Source organism: Scylla paramamosain, chromosome 30 (genome assembly GCF_035594125.1).
Source record: "Scylla paramamosain isolate STU-SP2022 chromosome 30, ASM3559412v1, whole genome shotgun sequence".
Taxonomy (NCBI): Eukaryota; Metazoa; Arthropoda; class Malacostraca; order Decapoda; family Portunidae; genus Scylla; species Scylla paramamosain.
Window position 1 is genome coordinate 18,632,034 of NC_087180.1, and position 12,081 is coordinate 18,644,114.

The 12,081-nt window shown below is 42.6% G+C and overlaps 1 long non-coding RNA gene across 1 annotated transcript in view; it reads left to right on the plus strand.

The window, feature by feature from the left end:
- Positions 1-1,373: 1,373 nt before the first annotated feature.
- Positions 1,374-12,081, plus strand: part of LOC135116126 (uncharacterized) — a 35,462-nt gene continuing 24,754 nt past the window's right edge. Inside the window, exons 1-2 of the long non-coding RNA XR_010276170.1 lie at positions 1,374-1,626; positions 2,742-2,822. This is a non-coding gene — a long non-coding RNA (uncharacterized LOC135116126). The remainder of the gene's footprint in view (positions 1,627-2,741; positions 2,823-12,081) is intronic.

Sequence of the window (12,081 nt, forward strand, 5' to 3'; positions counted from 1 at the left end):
AGGGATCTTAAGTGGTGCAAACTCAGATTAGTTTTGATCGTGTTAAAGTGAAAGGAAAGAACGGGAATTCACAAAAATACTGCCACTGGACTCTATTCTCGACCATAACTAGTCCGGTTTTCGTTTCCATTCTCGCAACGAAATAAAAGTGAGCCGGAATCAAATCACTCTCTAACCTTTCCTAAAATTAGACGTAAAATTCACATCACTCAACCATTTCTGTTTTTTTTTTTTTTTTTTTTTTTTTTAACACAGTAGATTCTCCATTTTCGCTTTTGAATCTCACTGTGAAGCTTCGGGAGGTTTTGAGTCAGGATTCGAGACTTTGGAAATTCGATGCAGTTTCCTCGTTTTCCTCCTACTACTATTTGTCTTCCTTCTCCTTGTTCTTCCTTACTAAATCTTGGAACGTACCTGTCTTTCCCTTCACACACACACACACACACACACACACACACAGTAAAAGGAGGGGGGTGTTTTAGGAAGTCTCGAGCCAACCAGGGAATCTGAGCTGGTAACAAGAAGGGGACTCTCTTGTAAACTATTTCTCGCCTTTACACCAAAACTCTCCCTAACGGAAACTCTAATTATGTGAAAGAAAATGGTGGAGATGCTATTATTTCCGGTAGTCAATATTTCCGTGGTGGTGGTGGTGGTGGTGATGGTGGTGGTGGTGGTAATAAGGATGGAAGTAGGGAAGGAAATTTAGGAGTGGTGATGGTGATGGTGGTGATTGTGGTAATAGTGGTAGGGAGCTGAAAAAGGAAGAGAATAGGTTTTGGTAGGGGTGTAGTTATGGGGTTGTGGTAGTGCGGGTATCGGGGGTAGTAGTAGTAGTAGTAGTAGTGGAGGTGAAAGTCGTGGTGGTGGTGTCGGCGGTGATGGTGGTGGTAGTGTCCGCTTTGATAAAACCGTTCAATTAACTTTGTTGCCGCGCGCAGGACAACGCTATGTGCTCGACACCTTTTTTTTTTTTTTTTTTGATCTCTTTTTTTTCTCTCTCTCGCGTTTCGGTGGAAGTAGAATGCCAGACACGATCCCCTTCCTGTAAAGCAAGCGTGAACTAATGAAAGGCGCGAACCAGCATCGGGTGTGCAGTCGACTTGATGGTAGTAGTAGTGGTGGTGGTGGTGGTGGTGACATAAGAATCACTATTGGTATTCGTATTATTATTAGTGCCATTATCATTATCTGTTAGGTGGTAGTAGTAGTAGTAGTAGTAGTAGTAACATAAATAGTACTGGAATTTGAACATTTTTTCCTCCAGACATCAGGTTACTACCCCACCACCCACCCACACACCCACACACACACACACACACATTCCAAAACAAACAGCGCACTCAAACAGCGCACTCAAACACCTGAATTCCCTCATTACACCCTCAACGGCGTCGACCGGAGCATCCGCAAGCACTTCACCGGGACAAATTTGCGACTAATTACAAAGTTGAGAGTTTCCTTCCGTTCCTTTCAGTGCCGCGTCCTCCCGCACATCCCGGAGCAGCGTCGTGACGTTCTGGCGACCGCTGCTGCCTCTCTCGCTCCCCCCAATCGACCCGCGGCGGAGGAGCGACGCGGCAGCTGTCAACGGGCGGGCTTGGCGGACGATTCCGAGGCACTGCGGTGAGTTTACTATTTAAACAAAAGGTGTTTAGTGACAACCATTTGGGAGAGACACGGTAGCGCTGTGTGTAGGCAATGGGGACTTAAACGAGACTCCTGCTGCTGGCGCTGACGGGGAGTGGGGCATTGCAAGGCGTGTGATTGCAATACTCAAGCGGAATAATAGATGAAAGTGAAAGCAGATGAAAGAAAATTAGGGTTTCAATACTGGAATACGAGGTGAAAGTGGAAGTAAAATAAAATTAATAAGCGTTTGAATGCAACACTGAAGCCGAATTAAGGATAAAAGTGAACGTAGATAGAAAAAAAGTTTCCGCCGAATACTCGAGGAATGTCGGACGCACACAAGAGAAAATGAGCGTCTGAACAGAACTGACGAGAAACAGTAAAAAAAAGTGAACGCAAATAAAAGAAAATTTGAGCGAAACGCAAGGAATACAGGATGGAAAATAACACAAATGAAAGGATCGAAGGCTATACAGACTGCCAGGATCATGAATTGAGGCGATACGGGAAGGAAGAGAAAATAAACCAGGTGGGATGGACTCGATAGCTGGATATCTTGGTAACACTAAGAGCCGAGACGAATGAAGATGAAATGGGATACTGACCTCTGCAGACCAGACTCTAGCAATAATAAGCATCCATCATTGGTTGTCTTAATAAGAGATATCAAAGGAAAAGGTCTCGCATACACACACACACACACACACACACACACACACACACACACACACACAGTGGCATTCACTTTCTCAATAAGCCAATATGGAAGGAAGCAAGGGAGGAGGAAGAGAAGGAAGGAAGGAAGGAAGTAAGGAAGGAAGGAAGGAAGGAAGGAAGAGGGAAAACATCAAAGTTATCTGAAAATTGAGACCAAAAATCTAGTTGACGTTTTACTGAGAAGTGTGTGTGTGTGTGTGTGTGTGTGTGTGTGTGTGTAGATCTGTCCGAAATAAAATATTCTCTCTCTCTCTCTCTCTCTCTCTCTCTCTCTCTCTCTCTCTCTCTCTCTCTCTCTCTCTCCACGTCCCCTGCCAGCATGAGTAATGACGGGAGGCAACACTGCGCCAGATGTACTCACTCTGTCTTGTCGCCTCTTATTACTCCCCCAGGCCTGATTCCTCGCGTCTCAAGTGCCAAGGTGAGACGGCGACGCGCACCTACAGCCTTCACACCTGAGTGACCGCTAACAGGTAACTAATGTGTGCTATCGTTAATATATTTAGACTACTGTGAGAAATTTTACGTAAACACCAACCCACTCAGTCATCGACACACACACAAACACACTCACGGACACACGAACGCACACACACACGCACGAGAGAGGGAGGGAAGAAAGAAAAGGGGAAAAACAAACTAGCAATTTCACGGTAGCAGCTTCCATGGCGCCTCCACAAACACTCCAGCTCTCTTGCAAGATAAAAAAAACAACAACAGCAACAACGACAACAGCAACAACAACAACAGCAGTAACTTGACAAATCCGGAGAGAAAATGTGTAAACTGGAGACCAGGAAAATGTACCACATAAGAGAGAGAGAGAGAGAGAGAGAGAGAGAGAGAGAGAGAGAGAGAGAGAGAGAGAGAGAGAGAGAGAGAGAGAGAGAGAGTCACTAAAATGCTCTCTCTCTCTCTCTCTCTCTCTCTCTCTCTCTCTCTCTCTCTCTCTCTCTCTCTCTCTCTCTCTCTCTCTCATGTCTCACGTTTGTTTCCGTCAACAGAAGCTTTTTGCGGATTCACATCACAAGGACTCTCTCTCTCTCTCTCTCTCTCTCTCTCTCTCTCTCTCTCTCTCTCTCTCTCTCTCTCTCTCTCTCTCTCTCTCTCTCTCTCTCTCTTCTTTACTGCCTTAAGCTTGTGTGCATCTCGCTGTCTGTCTTCTTAAGTGAATTTATTAGTGTGTGTGTGTGTGTGTGTGTGTGTGTGTGTGTGTGTGTGTGTGTGTGTGTGTGTGTGTGTGTGTGTGTGTGTGTGTGTGTGTGTGTGTGTGTAACTTTTCCTTCTTGATATATTGTTGTCTTTTGTTGTCTGGGTTTGTTTTCCTGTGTTTCTTTAGCCTCTCTCTCTCTCTCTCTCTCTCTCTCTCTCTCTCTCTCTCTCTCTCTCTCTCTCTCTCTCTCTCTCTCGGCAAAATAGTCAGCGTGAACGATGTGAAGTGTGAAATGTTGTTTGGTTGTTTAATGTATTGTGTGTTCGGTTTAGTCTCTCTCTCTCTCTCTCTCTCTCTCTCTCTCTCTCTCTCTCTCTCTCTCTCTCTCTCTCTCTCTCTCTCTCTCTCTCTCTCTCGTACACTGATAATTCCTTAATCTCTTTCCAGTTCACAAAATTCCGATCTCAAGCAAGTTTCTGGGGCATTTATCAGGTTCATATTGTTTCACCCAGCTCTAGAAATACCGGCGAAAATTTAACCTCACTCGAGAAAGCTTGGCAGAATAAGAAAAGGCACGAGTAACAGTATACAAGGCGCCTTCGAAAATACACCAGCTTGAAATGCGAAGCTAATTAGATGTTCAGGTGTCCAATATTTGATACCACTCGAGAATGCACGGCAGAATAAGAGGAGCGAGTGAAGAGGTTTAGAAAGTGCCTTCGAGAATATACCAGCTTGGAAATGTGAAGCTAATTAGACGTTCAGGTGTCCAATATTTGATAGCACTGAGGCATACACGGCAGAATAAGAATATGAAAGTGTGATGATATAGAAAATGCCTTCGAAAACATACCAACTTGAAAAATGTGAGGCTAATTAGACGTTCACGTGTCCAATATTTGATAGCACTCGAGAAAACACGGCAGAAGAAGAATACGAAAGTGATGGTATAGAAAAAGCCTTTGAAAACGCACCAACTTGAAAATGAGAAGCCAATCAAATGTCTAGATCCAGTCAGCACGTTATCATTACTACTGTGTGTGATCTCCCTCCAGAAATATTTACGTAATACTTGGAAATTCTGAAGTAAGGTCCCTTGCAGTCTGCCAGTGGGCGTTCGGTGATCCAGAAGTTCACTGTGATACTTTGCTGCTAAAATTTTAATTCCTGACCTTTTCCCGAGTAACAATTTCACCGATTTTGTGTATCACTTGTATTCACTTTAAGATCACACGTAATAAAAAACCCGCATTGGAAAAAGAATAGAACAGAACAATAATGAACGGAATAATTAAGTAAGCAAAGCCAATTAGTCATCCAGTCAATAGGATTCAGGATAGAAATAATAAAAAAAATAGATACAAATGAAAAAAAAAAAAGGAATTGAAGTTGCTCAAGCATTAGCAAAAATAACAATAATTAAAAAAAGTAAGCAAGCAAAGCCAATAATAGGGAAAGACCTTCGAGAATTCCATAATAGAATAAAACGCTTCTCTTTACTCTGACCTTACCGGGGGATTGAAATTAGACGAAACTGCAGGAAATTGAGAAAATGAGATAAGAAAAAAGAAAAAAAAAGCAAGAGAGAGAGAGAGAGAGAGAGAGAGAGAGAGAGAGAGAGAGAGAGAGAGAGAGAGAGAGAGAGAGAGAGAGACGCATTACAGGGCACGGGGAAAAGAATACAGAAAGAAAACGCATAACAGATGACAGGAAGACACACGGCTCTATAAGGCCCTGGGACACACGGTAAGGCTGGGCGCAATACTTACTCTCGTACCACAATACTCACAAATATGGACACAATGTGCACCTCTGAGGCTTACCATGAGGAGGAGGAGGAGGGAAAGAACAAGGACAATGAGAACCAAAGAATATACTAGTTTGGATGCGGATGAGAAAGCAGAGGAGGAGGAGGAGGAGGAAGAGAAATCAGGGGAAAACTCTCAGAACGTAAGGTGGTTTACATAAGACAGTCAAGGGAATATCCAAGGCTTTGATTAAGGGTCCGGCCTACTCATGCTTCAAACATTCAAGAAGCTGTACTTTTATTGACGTGTTTGCTTCCATGTTCGTGGCCAATATACCATGACGCGTGGAGGGTCTAAATAAACTGATGACAGGAAAGCTCTGAATCAAGGAGCAATTGGGTCTGGTTGATAAAATTAGGATAAGTTTGTTAAATAAAGCTTTAAGTGTAGTTTACTTTCCCATGACACAAAAATATAGACTGGAAATGATAGCTCAGAATTAAATGCATAATCTAGTTGAAATTGAAGGTGATTAGGGTAAACCTCAACTATCAAATAAAAGTATCGATCTGTTTCGGGTTGAATTGTAAATTATATAAAAGAAATATAAAAACAGAAACTTAAGGTCAGAGCAACGGTAGCTGCTGTGGATGGAAATGAAGCTATTTGATCAAATAAAGCATTGAAGTATACACAAATAATGAAACACGTAACACATACGAGTAAGTAAAAAAAAAACAAACAAATCGAGGCCTTGTGGAAGATGACGTTGATGGGAACAGAACAACGTTACTAAATGAAAACACACAACATGAGTGGGGAGGAATACAACAGAGAGGGTAAGTGGCAGGGCGCCCTTAAGGGAGGTGCGGGAGGGACGCCGCGCTGCCACCACCAAGAAAAAATTACATCACCAGAATTTTTTGTCAGTGCGGCAAGATTGGGTTATGACGGATAAAAGGGCGCCTTGTGGGGAGCAGGCGGCAGCACTGTGAGGCCACGCTGCCTAAGTAAGCCGCCCCAGCCTCGCACAGCGCCAATCCTCCCTGGGCAGACTTCAGCACTTAGCATGCAATTAACTAATAGGCGAGGCAGTGCTGTGTGGAGGAGTGTGTGGAGGTGCCATGCGGAGGCAGCTGCCGTTACCAGTGCCACCACACCGCCTCTCAGCCTTTCCACTTAGCGCTTCCCACTCCATGCATTAAGCAACTCGCGAGGCTCAAGGTAAACAAATAAGGAAAAAATGTGGTAATAAACGGCTAATTGTAAGCGTGGGGAAGCTTGGTGCACACTTATTTACTCTATGCTTTTACATGCTGCTCCCTTTGGCACAAGAGAGAGAGAGAGAGAGGGATAGAGAGAGAGAGAGGGAGAGGGAAGCATCAAGTGGAGGTATTAAGTGAATGTATCTAATTATTCCCCTTGTGCAGGTGAGTCTGTTAGTCAGGTGCTCTCTCTCCCAGCCTTGATCTGCTGCCGCCTCCATCAGCGCTGCCGAGCTTCATCAATCAGTCAACAATGTGTGTATCAGTCAGGCCCGCATCTCAGCCCTCGTGTTTACTACCAGCAAGACACACGCGTACACAAACAGACTGCTAGATTCACACACACACACACACACACACACACACACACACACACACACACACACACACACACACATGATTACAAGTATACACATATATACATACATAGTTCATACATACATACATACAAATATAAATTGATTGAGGGATGGATAGTTATATGTGCAGACATACACACACACATGCTCTCTCTCTCTCTCTCTCTCTCTCTCTCTCTCTCTCTCTCTCTCGTTTCCCCATTTTTAATATTGGTTTAAAATTTCTAACGTTCATTTCTATACGTGTTGCTATACTAGAGAGAGAGAGAGAGAGAGAGAGAGAGAGAGAGAGAGAGAGAGAGAGAGAGAGAGAGAGAGAGAGAGAGAGAGAGAGAGAGAGAGAGAGAGAGAGAGAGGAAAAAAAATCACGTTCTACCTTCCCTAACAATTTCCTTTTCTCGTTCCCTCATTACGTTCTCTCTCTCTCTCTCTCTCTCTCTCTCTCTCTCTCTCTCTCTCTCTCTCTCTGGCTGCGTGTTTGCCAGCAGATCAAGTACCGCTAATAGACTCCATGAAGAATTAATAAAGACAGGGACGGAAAGAGAGGGAAAAAAAGAGAGAGAAAGAGAGAGAGGAAGAGAAGTTTATTTTCACCGTAAGCAGATGTGCTGGTTCTTTTTGAGGTCACGAGGATTTAAATTAGACCTTATCTTAGAGGGAAGAACATGAATACCAGAAGCGCATTCATGAATACTGGACACGTTTCTCAATATTTACGGAGTGGGAAGTGAGCGAGAAAAAAATAAATAAAAAAATAAGTGGCTCTTTAATATTATACCAATTTCTTATCATCAAACGCCACGAAGATTGGAAGAAGTGAGTAATACAAATTGTTTAGTAAATATCATATGAAGGCTGCGATGACGGGAGGAGGAGGAGGAGGAGGAGGAGGAGGAGGAGGAGGAGGAGGAGGAGGAGGAGGAGGAGGAGGACTACATTAAGAGGAAGACTTCTCATTAGACAGTCTTACAGTGTTGCTGCTTCCTTTGGCAAGACAAAGAGGAAGAGGAAGAGGAGGACGAAAATAGAAAAGACGAAAAGGAGGAAGAAAGGGAGGAAGATGGGGAACAATAAGAGGAGGTGGTTAATTTCACGAAGCCATATTTAGTTCTCAAATCAAAGCACCTCTCCAGCCACAGACGCCACACCCTGCAAGAACCGGGCGAACCAGCGGCACCCTGAAGACAAGGCGGCGAAAAAGAGCAAAGAAAACGGTAGTGAGTGTGGAAAGTTCCCGCCTGAGGTGCTCCCACGAAGTGCAGGCAAGACACGAGCAAATAACAGAGGATTATTCTCAAGACATGTTGAGGTTAAACTTGACTTGGAGCACCGAGCCTTCCATTACAGCTGAGGCCAAAACAAAGGCAGAGCGAAGGAAGATCAAGCAGCATCAGACCTCTTGGCTTTCACCTGGCTATGTAAACTGTGTAAACTCGCATTTTTTAAGCTATGAGGTATTTAGAATGTTTTTTTTTCGTTACAGCTACGAAATGCGTGTAAACTAATCTTTTTCTTATTAAACTTTCAAATTTAGGCCTATTTTCGCGTTTAAATCCATTAGGCACCGTATAAAACTATTATTTTTTCCTTATTAGACTTAAATTTAGGCTTTTTTTCGTCTAGATCTATCAATTTTCATATAACTAACATTTTGCTCGTAAGGATTTGAAATTTAGGTAAATATTTTCGTTTAGCTTTACCAGATAGCGTGTAAACTAACATTTTCTGATAACACTCAAATTCAGGCCCATTTTTCTCGTTCAGCACTACTAAGACTACGTATAAACTAACATTTTCGCTCACTGGACATATATTTAAGCATATTTCTCTCGTTTAGAAGTCCAGATTTGCGATCAGACTGCCACGCTTGCAGTGAGGAAGTGACTGGAGTGACTGGAGGGAAGGGAGGGGCACCAGATGACCTCGCTTCATGATTGCCTTCACCTTCGTGTCTCAAGAGGTCATTGCAATTCAGTTCGAGGTCACGGAGGAATTACGGAAGGGTGAAGCAATTGTTCCCCCTTCACGAGTGTTGGTGATTGTGTTGTATGCTTCAGTTGGTATTAATTGTTGTTATTACGGCTATTGTTACAGTAGGTTAGGTTACAACAACAACAAAAACAACAACAACAACAACAATTACTACTACTACTACTACTACTACTACTACACCGCCACCATCATCATCATCATCATTAACAGCTGAACTCAAGCATAACAAGCCAGAAGGGCAAGATTCACAATTAAACATAATACAACAAACGTCTAAGTTGGTTCATTACTGCATCTGAGAAATCCATTATGCTACCCCCTCTCTCCCTCTCTCCCTCTCTCTCCCTCTCTCTCTAAATGTGCAAGGGGAGATAAGAAAAAAAGAAGGACGGAGAGCGACCAGTGTGTGTGTGTGATAAGAGATGAGGGGAGATGAAGGGAGATTAATAAGAGAGTGAGACGGTGGGAGAGGGAGATGAGGGAGATTGGGTTACAGAATTATGGTCTTAGTGAGTGAGTGAGTGAGTGATAGAAGATGAATAAATGGATGATGAGTGAAAGATACGTAATGAGCAGTACTGGGAACACATATTGGACGTAGAATAAGAAGTAAATGAGTGTGCTGTACCTGAGTATGTTTAATAGGAAAGGTAAGAAAATACGTAACGATATACAGATGAATACAGGTACGTGAATAAATAGATAAATAAATAAATAAATAAACAAGAGGTCGTTAAATATACTTCACGCAAACAAAATCAACAACAACCACAACCAGAAGAATATAATAAAAATAATGAAAAAGAAAAAAAATTAATTGGTACGTGAATGGAGTAAAAAACTTATAGGAACAAGAACAACAAGACCACTCCCCCCACCACCACCACCACCACCACCACCACCACCACCACCACCTAAGCCAGCCCAGCCGCGGACAATACAAATAATAACTCGATCGAACAAGGACGAGTGACGCACACAATCCTTTCTTAATCACGGGGACACGAACCCAATCCTTTCCTAACACTCCTACATCCCCTGAACCCTGGAGAAGGAGGAGGAGGAGAAGGAGGAGGAGGAGGAGGAGGAGGAGGAGGAGGAGGAGGAGGAGGAGAAGGAAGAGTGAGTGGAGGATTAAGAGTACATTTCCAAAAACTCCTTGTCCGTTCTTCAGGTGTTGATGTAAAAATCCATCTCTCTCTCTCTCTCTCTCTCTCTCTCTCTCTCTCTCTCTCTCTCTCTCTCTCTCTCTCTCTCTCTCTCTCTGTCTCTGTCTCTCTCTCTAACACAACAGGCAGTGACGGATCGGACAAGAAGGGGGGAGAGGGGATGACTAATAGAGGAGGAGGAGGAAGAGGAGGAGAAGGAGGAGGAGGAGGAGGAGGAGGAGGAGGAGGAGGAGGAGGAAGAAACGGAAAAGGAGGAAACGGAAGAGGAGGGGAGAAAAGAAAGAGGAGGACGAGTGCGGAAAATGAAATATGAAACAACATGTTGGGTATATACATATGTATGAGAGAGAGAGAGAGAGAGAGAGAGAGAGAGAGAGAGAGAGAGAGAGAGAGAGAGAGAGAGAGAGAGAGAGAGAGAGAGAGAGAGAGAATATAAAAACACACACACACACACACATACACAGTACCTCCTTAAAAGTAAACAAACCCTCACTAAAATATATATAAATAAATAAATAAATAAATAAAAATAACTGCGTCATCCCTTCTCTTCCAGTAAAGAAAACGATACAAAAACACTGACGAATAACTCAGTATTTCTATTCGTAACTCCCTCGTGCTCTGCGTCAGGAGGACAGACAGAGGACCTCACGCCGCCCCCTCACCTTTAGGCTCCTCCCGTAGGGGCTGAGGAAGTCCAAATGTGGAGGAAAAAAAGAAGAGGAGGAAGAAGAAGAAGGACCCCCCTCCCTTAATGTGACTCGGAATATAATAACCGCGAGAGGGAGAGTTACACGAGAAGGGAAATAAATACAAGGTTGGAAAAGGTAATTAGATCGCAAGGAGAGGAAGGAGTACGTGTGTAAAAATAATATGTTAATGAAAGTACTAATTTGAGGTCAATATGATGTGTGTGGCAGCGACAGGGAGAGAGAGAGAGAGTTACATGAGAAGGAAAATAGTAAATAGATCATAAAAAAAAGGGATTGTATGTAAAAAGGTAGAATGTTAATGAAAGTACTAATTTGAGGCCAGTGTGATGTGTGACAGGGGAAGTTACACAGGAAAAGGGAAAATATATATCTAAATATATCTTTAAATCGTGAAAAGAGAAAGGAGAACGTTTGTAAAAATATTAATGAAAGCAAGTTGACATTAATATGGCGGTGAATTGAATAATTTAGTGATAATTAAATGAAAGGGATAATGTACAAGATGGAAAACAAATATACGATGATGAAAGGGAGTGAGCACAAAGAAACACGATAAAGGTGAATGACATGGTAACAAGTGCAAGATAATAAGCATTAACGAAAGAAATGAGCTGATAAAAAGAAATGTAATGCGTAAAATGAATCATAATGTAGTAAATCCGAGAAGGAAGGAGAGAAAAGCGAAAATGAGGGAATAATGAAACGCGGTGGAGATTAAAATAGGTGAAGATTTTGTTTTTAAAGAGGAAGTGGTTAAAACTGTTTACACTGTTGTTGTTGTTGTTGTTATTATTATTATTATTATTATTATTATTATTATTATTATTATTATTAGTAGTAGTAGTAGTAGTAGTAGTAGTAGTAGTAGTAGTAGTAGTAGTAGTAGTAGTAGCAGTAATAACTGAGTCCTCGTTCACCACCTACTACTACTACTACTACTACTAGTCATACTTCTTCCCAACAAAATACCTTAAAATCCAGTACTCTCCAGACACTCTCTCTCTCTCTCTCTCTCTCTCTCTCTCTCTCTCTCTCTCTCTCTCTCTCTCTCTCTCTCTCTAAGCTCTCCTCCTTACGCCATTGAGCACGCCTGGTATCTCTCAGTCCCCCCTTGAAAATAAAAAGAAAATACGGGTTGGACGTCGGATTTTGCAGAATTTTGTATTCACTCAAGGACGCAACGAGAAGCAAAGTTAATATACCAGTTATTTCTAAAAGTACTTTCATGATGCCTTTTGAGTCTCTCCCTCTCTCCCTCCTCTTCCCTCCCACCCTCCTTCCCTTTATCTTCCTCTCCTTTTCTCTCTCCTTGACTCCACTTTTTTTTTTCTCT